The sequence below is a fragment of the Temnothorax americanus genome, unplaced genomic scaffold (assembly GCF_048541705.1).
Source record: "Temnothorax americanus isolate GAGA-0224 unplaced genomic scaffold, ASM4854170v1 Scaffold3, whole genome shotgun sequence".
Classification (NCBI taxonomy): Eukaryota; Metazoa; Arthropoda; class Insecta; order Hymenoptera; family Formicidae; genus Temnothorax; species Temnothorax americanus.
In genome coordinates, this window is record NW_027509442.1 from 2,579,361 (window position 1) to 2,593,703 (window position 14,343).

General features: G+C 43.2%; 1 protein-coding gene across 5 annotated transcripts in view; it reads left to right on the forward strand.

Moving 5' to 3' along the window:
* LOC143900533 (terminal nucleotidyltransferase 5C) overlaps positions 1-14,343 on the forward strand; it is a 117,437-nt gene that overhangs the window by 89,561 nt on the left and 13,533 nt on the right. The window contains exon 1 of one of the 5 annotated variants that reach the window (XM_077411986.1): positions 11,768-11,847. The exons of 3 other annotated variants lie outside the window; for them this stretch is intronic. The gene's annotated coding sequence lies outside the window, so the exon portion shown is untranslated. Of the gene's footprint in view, positions 1-11,767; positions 11,848-11,896; positions 12,402-14,343 lie in introns of those variants that run through there. One more of the 5 variants, XM_077411988.1, reaches the window with a different exon arrangement.

A 14,343-nucleotide genomic window follows, 5' to 3' on the forward strand; every position in this document is an offset into this window, starting at 1 on the left:
GAAAAGGAAATTTATCATCATGTTATTACATCGCGATCATAATCATAAATATACAGAATATCTACAAATCTGAATAGCTATGAAATAGTTTCTACATCGATTTATTTTATGTTCCTTCCTTTCAGACGAGCGTATATGTTTCAATTACGAACATCCGTATCTGATGTATAAATTAATTTTCTGCAAATTCGTGAATTGCGTGCAGCGCGAGGGAAACTTGCATTGTCTTTCTATCATTCAATCTGACGCACTTTACTTAACGTTTTCGACATGATTGCAGCGTCTTGTTTTCTATTACAACATACGATTATACGAAATATGCCGTAGCACGATAATAAAGGGACAATAGAAGAAAATAAAACGCAAAATAAAGCAAAAGATAAATTGAAATCTATACGGTAATCTGATATACAGTTTGCGTGGTACGTGTATGGCACAGTATCTTCCTTTTTTTTTTTTTAACCGGAAGGTTAAAAATGTGGGAAATCTTATTCAAGATAAGATAATATTTTAATCTCAAGCAGCTTCTAATATCTCAAAATTCCCAACCATGCCTCTTTGTTCTCTATTTCAGTCGCAACATTTTATCATTTGAATTATCGTATGTACATTTCATTTTGTTCCTCGTTCATTTTATTTTCATTTTTCGACTCGCATTTCAGCGCTGTCCATGCGTCAAGTGATGAAAACAATGACGAGTCGGGGATTCCCGGATGCGCGCGCGATCGCGAAATCGAACTTTTCTCTCCCCCCCCCGCCTTTGCCTCTCCCTTTGCCCCCCCCCCTCCCCCGTTCCGCAACCGGCGTACATAACCGACGATGCACCCGATGCAGCACCGGCTGACGGTGGTCGGGTGCAACGACCCTCGCGGCACGAAACTGGGACATCCTCGGCTCTTCTACGACGTCGTCCCTACTCGCGTATACACGGTGACCCCGTTTTCCAGTTACGACGACGACGACGACGACGATCCTACGACCGTACCGCGCGTCCCGTTCGAACGAAGGCCGAATATTCATTTCGATTTTCATTCTCCTCGGCCACCTCTCACCGACGCGTAAGCGGAAGTCGCGGGGTGCCCCGAGCGCGATTCGAAACGTCGCCCCGTCGGCATACTAAACGGCGAGCGACGAAGTCTTTATCAGCGTGAACGCGGCAAGGCTTTTACTAGCGTGAACAATAAAGTTTTTTTCTGATGCGTTAATTAGAGGCGCACACTTCAATGTAATCGTTAATCGGATTCTACATATAGATTTGATTTTTATTTACTGAGAGTTTTAAAATTTAAATTTAACTACAAAGATATCGAAAATTGTAGATTTAAAGCTCTTTGCAAATTAATATTATGAATAACGAATATCGCGTTTTAATTTGGGATTAAGAGGAGAGAAATTCAGCGAACAGAAATGTTTCCTTGTGAATTTATGAAATGTGTGATTTATTTTTATTTGATGTAACTAAGTACCTCATATAATATCGATACAGAGAAGTTCTATTTAGTTATTTAAAAAAATACATTTTTCTTATATATAGAATTACGCTCGATAATGCATAATAAGTTAAAAGTTTAGCTATCAATTCACCGTATAGCGACACCGTAAGCGTTACATTTTTACTCTTCCTTTATCAATTGATTTAGTCTCATTTTGAATTAATCATTTCAGTGCACAAAATAAAACGAACTTTCTGACAATTTTAATATTTCCAACGGTCTCAAAAACAAAAAAATCAAAAAAATTTTACGAACTTGAAATTCAACTATACATATTCTTATATTTGTACGTGAATCTAAGCTTTTAAACCGTTCACGGTTCGTCCAGTTTTTCTCGCGGCTAGTATGTTTGACGTTAAACATGTCTAAGATGCAAGAAAGATAGAATATTCAATTACATCTTTCCTACGAACGGTTTCAAATTGTCTAAGTGCGTGACAAGTGGTCATTCAGTCAAGAGAAAGTGGGCGAATTATTGGGTACTTGTGTAGGTCGACTCATACTTTCGACGCGACAGGTCAAGCCAACACAGCTGTCGGCACAACTGTCGAGACGTCCTTCCTTTTTTTGTCGGCTGTTACCTGCACGTCCTTCAGTTGATTCAGGCTACCGGCGTCACGCTGAAACCGGCGTTCACCCTCGATAGTATTTCCGCATCGTTATTTGCTCTCTTTCGGTATATCGAGCTGGCCGGCAGATGACTCGAACGATAATAGATCGGGGTTCTGCCGTCCAAGGTCGATTATTAGCACTGATCAACGTCGTTTGACGTCACGCGACAGTTAGCGATTTTCTACGAAAAACTCGTCGATGACGTGAAGAGGGCCTCGAACATATATTTTTTCTTAATTATATAGGTTCTTTGGCGAATTATGACTAAAAAGTTAAGATCTCTATTCTCGAAAGGTATTACCAAACTTTGGTGATACCTTTTGAGAATAAATCTTAATTATGTATGGCTCAGGCTGTACTGAAAATCATTGTAAAATATGAAAAGTTTATCGAAGGAAAAATACAATAAACCCTAGGTGGTACGCTCTGATGTACACTCTGTACAGTGTAGAATTTCTGGATCGAATTCTATTTCCAATTAACAAATCAATTGCGTTAGTAATAGATTCGTTATTGACTGCAAAACGATAAAACGTTTGAACATCCCGAACTCGAGATTCGATTCATACGATCCGCGATCGCGCTTTCACATGCAAAAATAATAATAAAAGAGAAGAAATTGTGTAAAAAATCCACGATCGTGAATAAATTCGGACCGAGCTAGGGATGAATGATCACGAAGAGACAAGATATCATTGTTATTAAATTTTTTTCTCAAATTTGTAGTTTTTTTATTTTTACGGAGGATTTTTAAAGGGAATAAAAAGTTTAGGAGAAATTTTAAGGAATTTTTTGGGAAGAAAAAGCAAAGATCTGTAATATTGTTGAGAATTGTATTGATTTAAGATATTATAATAATATAAATTAATTTTTTATTATATTTATTATAAATATTTACTCCTTCTTGTTATATGTATCTATAATATATTAAAATCTTATTTATCCGCTATATACACAGTAGATTACATTGCAGGCTCGTTCGGTCTGACTTGGAATAATTTGGCCCCCAACTGTTTGCTTTTTTGTTTGTATAAGTACGTGTTGTGGTACATATTATGATATATTTAATTACGTCTTTTTATGTCACTTATTTTTATAAAATCGAATATATCTGAACAACGCGGAAGTAGCCAAAGTGTCTGTAGCCTTCCTTTACCTCTAATCTCAACTTGAAATTAGCTTTTAATTATTGGGAGAAAATTTAAGGGATTTATTTTTAGCTCTTAAGGGTTTTTGGAGGATTTTAAAATACGCGTTGTAGGAAAAAGAATTTCGAAACGATGAGCTCGAACGAGCGTGTCTCTTTTCCTTTGATGCACCGACAGGAGATGGAACGTTGTTAACTTGTTCGTGCTCGCGGTACCATCCGGAGCGCTCATTGAAACAGATTCGTTCATTCACACTCGTTTGTTTGGTCAGGCTGCAGAACGCTCGCCCGACAAATTCGGGAAAAACGGATATGCGCGCAACTGGTAGCACGCTATTTCGTTGCACGCGAAAGTGCACCCACACTCGGTAGAGTGTTATCTGGATTGGGCGGCTCGAGACACGCGAATCGCGCGCGTCTGGCAACGTGCAGTCATACGTCGCCTACATGCAATCGCGTTAAACACGATGGTAACTGCGCTTCGCGTGTCCGACGTGAATCCCGCCGCGAATCCTGCTTCAACATATTGTGTCTCCATTAAGACGAAGGTAAACAAAGTAGACGGAAGAACGACATAAACCGAGAAAAGGAGGGGCTTGTATTTATCGCCGGTTCCTCTAACTTTGACTTCTGACGTTTCCCTCGAGCAGCTATATTTCATTGCTAGGTACGTTTACTTTTTATCCCACACAGTATCGTGGCGCAGCGACCGGCTTGACGTTACAAATGGGAAAGTTTCCGTGAACTACGCCGTCGTTAGTGATACATAAATCGCGCAACGTTTGTAGTAACTGTACGCTATAGCACATCATTTAGCTCGTGTGCCGTCGTAGATTCTACAGTCGCAGTAACTATATCTCACAATCTTCCGTGAGATATATAGTTACTGCACGAGTCTGCTCGTATCTTCCTCTCCACCCTCTCCCGCTGTTTGCGTGCTTGTTAATTTTTATTGCGCGTGTGTGTAATCCAGTTTCTTTTTAAATCTAATTTTGTGCGAGTTACACCATACTTAGTAAATCTATCTTCCGATATGCATGGCATCTTGTGGCACGTTGCTCTTCAGTCTTCCCTAGTATTTTTCTTCTTTTTCATAGTTATACAGTCTACCGTCACATGTACCCTGATAAATTCGATCTATTAAGCGTCGAATACAATACACGGAGTAAGCGCGGAGTAAGGGAGTAAGAGTATAGGCATAAGAGGGTTATTTTCGGTTTAAGAGAGCTGTCGTAAGGGCGTAAGCGAAATAAATTAATTTTATTTCTTACTCCTACTCTTACTCTTACACTTACGCTTGGCCAATCAAGACCCAACAGGCTGTAAAGCTTAATCCTGCCTACTCTTACTCCACGTATCGTAGACCTATAATTGTAGGCCTTTAAAGAGAGAAAGAAGCTGTTTTTTTTTTTTACATGATTCTAAACCTATGTGTGCGAGTCGATATTTCTTTCCTTCTCACCGACGCGAAATAAATCCTGTAATCCAATAATACGTGTTTGGATATAATTAGATCTCTTTGCTAAATAAAAATTCCGACTTCGATCAAATATTTATAATCCACTCGACAAAATCGTGTCTCGCCGTCTCTTCCGCGTCGAGGATCAGAGTTCGTTTTAACCGGTTTGTTTTCTCCCATTTTCTCTCGACTGAAATTCAACTTCTTTCCCTATCGACATAGGATATAGGTACGCACGGATGCAGATCGATCGCGGGTGAGCACGTCGCGAGGCATCGAGTGCGATGCGCACTCGACATTAAATCGTCTCTCACCTGTCGTGGACGCGCGGGATTTACCGCCTGCACGTATGTAAAAGAGAGGCCTCGTGTGTGTGTGTGTGTATGTGTGTGTGTGTGTGTGCCCCGGGCACGTGTGTCGGATGATGGCTCGGTAGGGGCAATTTTTCCCAAGCCGCGCGCGGCGTTCAGGTCCCCGGGAAGCGATGTAGGCCAGCGAATGACGTTTCGCGCGAAAACGGATTGACAGCGTAGCGCGCACATCCGCGACAGATACGCCACTTAAATTCTTTAACATGTCGATGCGCGATTAATTATTTATCAACTCCTCGCCGCGCGTCTATAGATCCGCCGGTAGCGATTCGATAGCGGCGTATGCTATAAGCATACCTCGCACCGATGAAGTCGTCCGGCGAATCATTGGCTCCTCGCCGCGTCTTTCACGATCGTTGATCCACCCTGAGTATTTATTCTCTCGGCTGGTCGAACGCCACTCCACTTTCCTGCGCGAAAATAGCAAGGAAGGCCAAAGGTTAGGGGTCGAAATTGCGAGAAAAAAACTCGGCGGGTCCGTTAACGATGTTTATTCGATCAATGATTTCGAAGGTGCGGGAGCGTTGTGATTGACTGACCCGCAAAGCACCCTGGGTCAGAGAAAACGCGTGATTTCTCCGAACGCGTATATCCCCCATATGCTATCCATAATCTATAAGTAATGCGATATTGTTTGGCGGAATTGGCTCGTACGCGCGGGTGGCCTAGTGTGCAGATATTAGATAATGCTAACGTAATATATACGAGCGTCGATTGAACTTCGCAGTCGATAACCTCGGTCTATCATAAACGTATCTCTCATATCGGGCTCGTGTCCTTTTCACCATAATTGAACTCCATTATAGGAGTCGCGATCGATAACGCGCAGCGCTCGCTCAATGGCGCAACGACGCGCGGAGAGATTCGGACCCGGACGGCGAGTTTGCCCGCTCGCCCGAGTCACGCGCGGTAATGTCTCGAATTATTACACCGGGAAACCTTCGTGGCATAGTGCATTGCTGGTGTGCGCACGAGTGCCTGGCACGGCCTGCCAGAATCTGAATCACGCGGAAACGATGCTCGCTCTGACGTCTCTCCGAGGCGGAGATATATGTCGAGCCTCTCTCGGACAACCGTATCTCTCTCTCCCTAACTGCCATCGCGCCCTTGTCAACAAGTATATGTAACGCCGTTGTCGCCGTTGCGCATATCGCGTCGCTCGCACATATTGCGGCGATGTAAGACGATGTACGTACTTACTCATTGCCTGCGCGTTGATACATATCGCCGGATAGAGATTGAGTCACGACATAATAGAGAGATAAAGACAGAAGGAAAGTTTGTGCGTGTATGTGAATATGTAAGATGGAAGTAAAGAATATGCATATATGTATATGTTCTTATATATAAAAAATGTATAAGATAAAAAAAACGTAATAGAGAGAGTAAAAATATATATATATATATATATATATGTATATAATATTATATAAATATTATATTACACGCGCGCATACACCTGAAGAATTTTTGGAAGATATATGCACGTATGCACATATGCGTACGCGTATATGACAGTTAATTTATTTTTAATAAAAATGACATACCGACGCTGCAATTATAAAAAGATCGAGAATGTTGCAAATTTTAAGGAATTAATCTTCAGAATGACAAGTGGATAATACACGCAATTTGTTTAATCTCATTCTATTCAAAGTGGATGGTACATTTTAATAGAATTTTAATCTGCGCACAGCTGTGGTATTCAACGTGGGTGCCGGCTATTACGATGGAGCGTGCGAGAGAATATTGCAGGGGAGGAGAGAGAGGATTGGTTATTTTGTGGCGACGACACGACGAGTCAGACACGCCACGTAATACTCGTAATTGCGATCGCGATCATAATACACGTATACGAACAACTCGCTGGAAATAATGCGTTTCAATCCCCGATTTTATGGCTTTATGAATTTACCGCGCGCGCAACGGAATCACGATTACTACAGTAAAATATCTCTCTAACGTGAATTAAAAGCTGTGAATATATAATATTCTAGAGGAACGTGAATCAGTATTGCACGTTTATTGTGAGCATTCGCAATGCTATACAGGATGTTTCACTTTAAAATTCATACCTGTGCGAACAAGGGGATCAAATTATTTCAATGTTATATACGTTATGACTATATACCAGTTATTTTGCGGATAATTTTAGTCTAGAACGTACAATGATAATAATGTAACGATGATACTTTGCATCTTCCAGATTCACTACATTCTTTTTATTGAAAATTATTCCGATTGATGGAATCGCGATATTTATTCGACAAAAATAAAATTGAAATTACTGAAAGTTAAAAAGGAATATAAAAAAGCGTTTAACCAAATTTTCGGTGTGGAAAAAAACATAAAATTGATCAAAAAGTATCGAATAGACGGAAACTAATATATAAAATGAGTTTGAGACGTCCTGTATATTTTTTTGAAGTACACCTGTTTCTCCGAACACATACATATCTGCTATTTCATTTTTGACAAGTATAGTCTGTTAGCGTTTTTAATGTCAGCACTCGTAACTACTCGATCATGACTCGCCTAATTCGTCTCGTTAAACGCGGCTTTACGATTTTATTGTTTTAAGATTTACGAGTTACGATGTTATTGTCTAAGCAGCGTTATCGATCGATGGCCCCATCACTATGCCGTGATCGTTACGTTACGTTGAACGAAAATGTATTATCAATTAAACCTGCTCCTACCCGAACTCGTTTAGCCTGCTGCGAGATAATTACGGGAGTGGAATGCGTAGCCGGGTGCGCACGCAACGTTTCAGGAAAACTGAATTGTTCAGGAGAACTGAATTAAAGCAGCCGCCTTTGGAAAAGGGGTTACTCGATCGATGTGGATATTAAATATTACAATCGTTTATGTTACGTAATCAGAACTCGTATTCCCGTAGAGAGCAATCGATAAATATTTAAGTTAATAAAGATCGCATTGATTGTCGATATAAAATGCAGATCGAGCAGTCTCATTTAAATATATGCAATGAAAATACCCGCTTTAATATCGGAGATCATAACGGATATTTATAACAACTTTCAATTTATCGTATGACAGCTTTTATCTGCTTTGTGCTCTTTCGATATAAATAGCTCCGCTATTTTGTCGCTCTCTTCTCGATTTCATTCGATTACACATCGAAGATTATACGTACCTCGAAGCTACGACTTTATATTTAAAACTCCATCACGTATACGCTCAATAGACATTTTTTCGCGTTACTTTTTTAAACTCTACACTCTTTGTGTAAATCATCTAAATGAACGTTTTATGTGGTTAATATAGGAAGACGGACGAAGAAAATGTAATAAAAATTTAAATAAAGTTTCTATCCTGAGATATATGACGAAAAGTATGATATTTATAAATGTTATTTTGTATTTTTTACAAAGGGATGATTGTAATTACTCGTATATTAATAAGTCATATAAAGCGGACTTTATTATATGCAGTGAAAATTACAATATTAACATACTTATTTTAGATGCCAACATCAAAACGTTGATATAAGCGAAATTATTATGAAGTTTTTACAATGTCCATAGATTAAAAAACTTACATATTTTTCATTAACAATGCATATTTTCTACAATACGCATTGTTAATTTATATATTTATATATATATATATATATATATATTAGCGAAAGATAATAAATTATATAGATATATAGTAATTCATATATAATAATAAACATAATGTCTTTATATCCCAGTTTTAACAAGCAAAAAAAATTGTAAAAGAAAATATACTTTTTATGTAATTTTTACAATATTTTCTTCGTGTATATATTAGCATTTCGAGTTGCATCGCGCCGTTTAACGTCCCAAACCGGCACAAGAGACAGATTCCAGGGGCGCGCGGAGGAGATCTGTAATCCCGCATTACGGCTTGTAATGGTGCGATCGCATGGGAGATATCTCTCGCCGCGCTAATTCGTTGACCCCGCGCAACAACGCCGGTATTTCAGCGGGGACGGAGTTACGGAAGTGTCGTCGTTTGCAGGCACGCGTTTCCGGATGCGCGCGCGTCTCTTTCCGCGTTTTCACGTCGCGTCACGATTACTCGCCTTTCGCGAGGTCCGAAGTCCTCTCTCTCCCGGCTGCATGGAGAGTTGACTCGCCAGCGCGCGGCACGTCGCGACCGAGGAATGCCGCGCGGCGTTTTGCAGCGCGGATGCAATTTGCGAGCGAGACTATTTGGATCCCCCGTGAGCCGCCATCGCGCGTCGATGCGCGTCTGATTGGCTGCAGTAATCTTCGCATCCGTCACTTTCCAATCTCCTCACGGGGATAATTTGTCAACGGTTGACCTTTGTAACGTGATTAAACGTGAATTTGAAGTTTGTTCCGCAGGTTGTTCCGCGGCGCGCTGCGAAATGTCATTTCACTGCGTCGTCGCCAGTTTTTCCGCCTCTGGTAATGCGCATTTCAATAGGGAGATTAAAATGCGGGATGTAACGTAATGAATATCCGGCGCGCCGCGCGATCCTGTGCGGACCAATCGAGCGAAATATTTTTAACGAACGATCGAGTAATTTCACAGCTGTTGATACGTATACTTAATACTTAATTATTCCAATTTAATCCTTTAGCTGAAAATGTATTTATTGCTTTATTTACGATGAACATTAAAAATAAACGACTTAACATATACGGAGAGAAACACATTCCGCGAAAAGATACAACTGTTCTCAAAAGATGCGCGATATACGGCCGGCGAACGTTGAGAATTTCACGATCAAAGCATGCTCAGCTTACGCGGTGGTAACAAAAGTATTGTATACGTGCGTTTCTCTTACGTTAAAAGAAAAGAGCGCTATAGCTTTGTCGCAGATAATCGGCTCTTCGCCTCTCGCAGCCGAAAGGTAAATAAAAAGGCGTGAATTCCGTGTCGATGCGCCGCAAATCTCGGCGAGGCGGGTGTTATTTCGCAATCTGTGATATCGGGGAAAAATGAAAAGGAAAAGGGAAGGGAGGGGAAAAAGTTCGCTGCGCGACGTTCGTAATGTCATCGCGTCTGCGCGGCACCTGGAACTCAGCGATAAATAACACTCGGTGAATATTTCTCTCCCTCGCGATCAAATCAGCCGAGGAGGACCGGGGAAATGCGGAAGGGGCGGCGGGGGGGATACTCTCGTTACGCGGTGCGAAATAGCGCGAGCGCGTAACGTAAACGCGACACCCCCGACGGCCCCGACCGGTTTTGACGTAGGTTGACGACTGCGGTTGTCGGGGTAAAATCGATAGTACTTGGCGAGTCGCCGCCTTGTTGGTCCAGGCCATCTCCCCGACGCGAGGCGCGTGGGCGTCCAGAAATATATACAGGTTTATATACCTATATCTGTCTGTGACGCGTGTCTCTGGCTCCCCGCATTCGGTACGCCGCGCCGTTCCCGAGGTAACACCGGGTGTTCCGGACGTCCCGTTCCTCTTTGCGGCACTTGGCGACCGAGAACGAGCCCTGCCTCGCCAGATTCTTTCCGAGCCGCGGAGCAATTCAATCCTCTGATGTACTTTCATTTGCTGCCGGAATGAACAATTGCGTATCTTATTTCGTTTCGCACCGGTATCCGATGTTACACGGGATTTAATTTTCTCGCGAAAAATCACTTCACGAATCTAATAACGTCTATCTAATAACGAGAAGCGTTAGAAGGAGACGATTCCCTCTCATTTTCGAATAATTTTTTCATTCAGCGCGCGAGACTCGCTGTGACAAAGTTTGCAATTCACTATGAGAAAAATGTTTCTCCGATATTTCGCAGAAAGATGGGTTTACCTTTTAATTTAGACAAATGGCGCGTTTGAGTTCGAAATAAGTTATAAGTTAATATTACATATTGCTTCGCATTCCGCCACATATTTCGTGTGAAAAAGGAGCAAGCGACTCAATTCTACATGAAATATATATCTCGCGCGCGGTATTCCAATCTATGTTTACTGCGAAAAGGGTAGAGTTGCTTTTTTTACAACCCCCAACGGGGTCTAACGAGAATTTACGCGTTTTTGCGAAATGAAATCGATTCAAATCAAACCGCAAAGATAGATATTCGTTAGTCGAACGAAAGAAAAAGCGAGATTTCGTTTCGTTTCACTGCATTAGGCTCAGATCACCGAACTCGACTGATCCCCGGTTTTCCACAATTGCCCAGCGAATTAAACCCCTAATTATCGACACCCCCGATACCTATACGCTCCTTGTTCAAGAGAGAGAAAGCTGGATCGAATCTATCCTTGCGCGAATCTACGAACTTCATTCAGAGCCACCCCCGCGTTCTTCCACGTGACGTCATAGAGAGCACCGGCGAGCATTCACTACCCCCGCGCGCGCGCGTGCGGTAGGCGGAGCGGAGTGAAATAAGAGAGACAAAGACGAAACGATCGAGGATGCGCGCACACGATCTACGTCTACGGTCCAGGATTACGTCTGCTAATGGTAGCGGGCGATGATAGTGGTGGTAGCGCGGTGGTGACGGCAGTAGTAGCGGTAGTAGAGGGCTTCGTACTGGCTTTGCCCTCCTACACCCCCCGAGTGCCGCTGGTATTGCTGTTGCCGTAGCTGCCGCTGCCGCTGCGGTTGCGGTTGCTGTTGCTGCCGCTGCCGTTGCTGCCGCTGCTGCCACCACCAGTCCAGCCGCTTCTCCCGTCTCCGCCTTTCACTCGCGCGGGCCTCAGTTCGCTGGTGTCCGTCATCAGCTGCGGGTCTCTTCGAACGACGCAACCAGCCCAACGTTGCGATACGTCCGACGTGTATTTTTCTGTAGGTATAGTTATACCTTGTGTCCTTTGTTACGTCTCATATGACGTCCCTCTCGGGGCGTTACTACGCTTTCTGGGAAACGCGTTTGTTCGCGTCGCACGCACCTGTAGATCGGTGGATACCAGCTTCTTCGTCATTCTTGCGTTTCACGCAGCCCGCTGAAGAGCGTCGATCTGAGGAACGCGCGTCGCTCGTTGAACCCCGCTTCAAGAGTGGTCGATGTACACGGTTCTCGGAGGTGAAGCAAGCTCCGGAAAAGTGATTTATCTGCACAATTCTCGTCTACGAGAGAGGACTTCTTTTACGAAGCTGCCTCTCTTTACGCTATCGTGTGCCAACGTTAAGGGAACAATACCGCGGAGGCATTACGACTGCGGTGATAGCGTATCCGGCGTGCGTTCCAAATCGCTACGAGTGCTTTCTCTCTGTTGTTGTCGTGTCGGAGTTTCAAAAGGAGGTGCGTGCCGGTTGAAGATTCGCTGGCTCGTTTTCTTTTCGCGGATCGTACGAGAATAAGCAAATAATATAGCGTTCGGGAAATACGGCGGTTTACCGTGAGTAATTAACCTTTTTGTTTATGACGGCACGTCTGACAAGCGTGCGAAGTCGTTTCGCTGAAGTTGTTGTCTTACGTGCGAATGGACTACATACTTAGGACTGCTAACCCATCAGCGTAATGAACTCGGTGTTTTGAAAGTAATATAATACACGAAACAACGGCATTGCAAACTGACGAGCGGAAAGCCCGATCCTATTAATCTGAAATTCGATCGACGGATCGAGGCCCAAGATTTGAGCAGCGCGAGATTGTAGCTCGAGGCGCGCGAATGACGGTTTTGAAAAATGCGGGCTGATCGCTGATCCTCGGTGCACGCTCTGTCAATAATATACGAAAGTGTCAAACAGATGTGTTCGAAAAGGTCACGTTCTTCCGCATTACAGCACTCCCGTGTCAATAAGTGGTAATAGCGGTTAACTTTGTGTGCGTCAAAGGCATATCCATGATCTTGATTGTGCGTAGTATCTGACAGAGAAGTGACAGCTCGCTGCTTTGTTGTTTCGAAGCGGTGTCAGTCATGGGGGCCGAATAAAGGGGGGATGCGGAGAGCCTGGAGCGATAAATCGACTTTTTTTTAATATATATCCGTAAACATGACGCGTGTTCATTGACAGTTGCTGAATAATCCTCCGGCAAATGATGCGAAAGAGAGACATGCCGGAAATGCATTTTATCGCCGTTACTTTATCTAATCAATTCTCGTCTGTGACACTCAATCAGAACTAATTTCAGCAGTTTAATGCAAGTCCGAAGTTCAGTTTGGACTTCTCGGGTCGTCCCGAGACGCGCGACCTTCGCTAAGTTTCGACGCCAGCTTTCTCGGCGGTATACACGGGACGTTCTAGAACTCTCGCGGCGCCTCCTCTCGTCTCCGTCGACTCCTTTCATCCGCGATCCTCGATCAGCTGCGATACTTCTAATAAAGTTTTGACCGATGGTCATCTTTTTTTTTCGCAACCTGTTGACATTGGATATTTATCTGCGCGATCATTTAGCGTAGACTTCACGTCGCGTTTCTAAAAGCTGCTCGAGATTAAAGACTGCGTAACTCCCGGTCGTATCTCTCATGACGTCTTGCTACAAATCTGGTTCGTGACATAATTGCTTTCAAAGAAGTACACCTATTATCTAAAAACACGTACAGCACACATAGAAGTCTGCAGATAATAACCGATAGGCTGATTTCTGGCGACAGATCGGCGCCGCATAAAAGCTCTTGCGCGGCAATCGGGAACTGGAATGCCAATTACGAACTAGAATTCGTTACGAATGACGTCACTCCTCGTAACAGCGGATACTATTTTTTATCAGTATTTTTACCGAGATGGGAAATATCGGGGCTCCGATCCCGTGCCAAAGGATTCAATGTCCCGAGCTATATTTCGCTAGATTCCAACACACGTGTGTACTTTCGATATAATTTAAAAAGACGCATGAATGAGCATCGCGCGATTCAAGTTCCAAGTTAAGAGGATATTCGCGTTACGCCGGGAGGGCCGGGAGTACCGGCGCTTCGACTTGTTGCGCTTTTCTGAACGGCACCCGCGCACGAAAGCCAATGCTGACTGGCTCGCGTACGTCGCGCGTACCCGGACGTAACCTCGTGGCATTTCTCTGTCGCGCACCCGTACACCCGTACACTTTGAGCCACCATGACATAGATACTCGCCGAAGGGCGCGCGCGCGCGCTCGGCGATGCACTCGTCGGGGAAATTCGCGCGATGCACGATAAACGGCACTAAAAACGAACACCTTTTTTTCACCTTTAATCTGACCTTTAATTCCGCACGTGGGTCAAAGTGTGACATTGTATAACATCACGCGAGTTTTGAAAGCATTAGCATACGAAGACCTTTATTATCGCGGTTCACATTTATCAAAAAGTTACAATTTTCCGCAATAACGTAAATTTGCATATCTGCATATGCATATACGCA